This window comes from Trichosurus vulpecula, chromosome 3, assembly GCF_011100635.1.
Source record: "Trichosurus vulpecula isolate mTriVul1 chromosome 3, mTriVul1.pri, whole genome shotgun sequence".
In the NCBI taxonomy this organism is placed as follows: Eukaryota; Metazoa; Chordata; class Mammalia; order Diprotodontia; family Phalangeridae; genus Trichosurus; species Trichosurus vulpecula.
This window is the reverse complement of record NC_050575.1, coordinates 191,539,067-191,540,275: the sequence shown is the minus strand read 5'-3', so window position 1 is coordinate 191,540,275 and position 1,209 is coordinate 191,539,067. Positions and strand designations below refer to the sequence as shown.

Here is a 1,209-nt window from a genome sequence, read left to right as displayed (position 1 = left end):
ATTACCTTCTCCAGTGGATTAAGGCAGAGGTTAAGTGACTTGCCCACAGTCACACAGTAGTAGATATCTCAGGCTGGATTTGAACATAGGTCTTCTTGATTTTAGGCCCACCTCTTTATCCGCTGAACCACCTAGCTACCTCCTTCTGATTTCATAGTCCTTCCTCCCTCCCTCTCTTCCTTCCTTTGTTCCTTCATTTCTTCTTTCCCTCCTTCCTTCTCTCCCTCCCACCTTCTTTCCTCCCTTCCTCTTTCCCTCCTCTCCTCTCCTCTCCTCTCCTCTCTTCTCTTCTCTTCTTTTCCTTATCCATTCCCAACTTTGCTTGGAGGGCTGGCATCCCAATGGATCAGGTTTGGAAAGCTGAGAAATCTTCTAGACAGCTGGATTTCCTATTTATTCATTGTCACTCCAATCCTAGATGTCAAGGAACAGAATCACAACCCCACACTCCTTAAAACTAACTTCCTGATTTATTGATAATACACACAACACATACAAAAAAAGATACATGTGTAAGTCACCTTCACCTGCCATTGAATTTCTTAGAAAGTGATTGTAAGCCTTTCCCTCTCCTGCTGCTCGAGAAGCCAGACACCACCATGAATGACACTGTAACCATCAAAATAGGAAGTTCATGACAAATAGACTTCTTCAACAGAAACAGATGGTTATAGATGTCCTTCATCCTGGAAAGGCCGCAGTGCCCAAGATTGAAATTAGAAAAAAACTAGCCAAGATGTACAAGACAACTCCAGACATCAATTTTGCCATTGGATTCAGAACCCATTTTAGTGGTGGCAAAATAACTGACTTTGGCATGATTTATGATTCCCTTGACTATGCAAAGAAAAATGAACCAAAGCACAGACTCACAAGGCATGGCCTGTGTGAGAAGAAAAAGACATCAAGAAAGCAGCGAAAGGAATGCAAGAACAGAATGAAGAAAGTCAGGGGTACTGCAAAGACAAATGTTGGTGCTGGCAAAAAGAAGGAATAACAGGCACTATGGATGATATTTATCCACGAAGATTTTTCATCAGAGTATAAATAAACTATATAAAAACTTCAAAAAAAGAAAGTATAAGAAAAATAAGGCAGATTAAAAAAACCTTCTATTATAGATATCTCAATGTGTAAAACCAGGCTCCATTCTGTTACCTAAAAGTAAAACAGAAAGTGGTAGTTTCAGGATTACCAAAACTACAGATT

General features: G+C 40.0%; 1 pseudogene; it reads left to right on the top strand.

Moving 5' to 3' along the window:
* The first annotated feature begins 599 nt into the window (after positions 1-599).
* Positions 600-997, top strand: LOC118844556 (annotated as a pseudogene).
* The last annotated feature ends 212 nt before the right edge of the window (positions 998-1,209 follow it).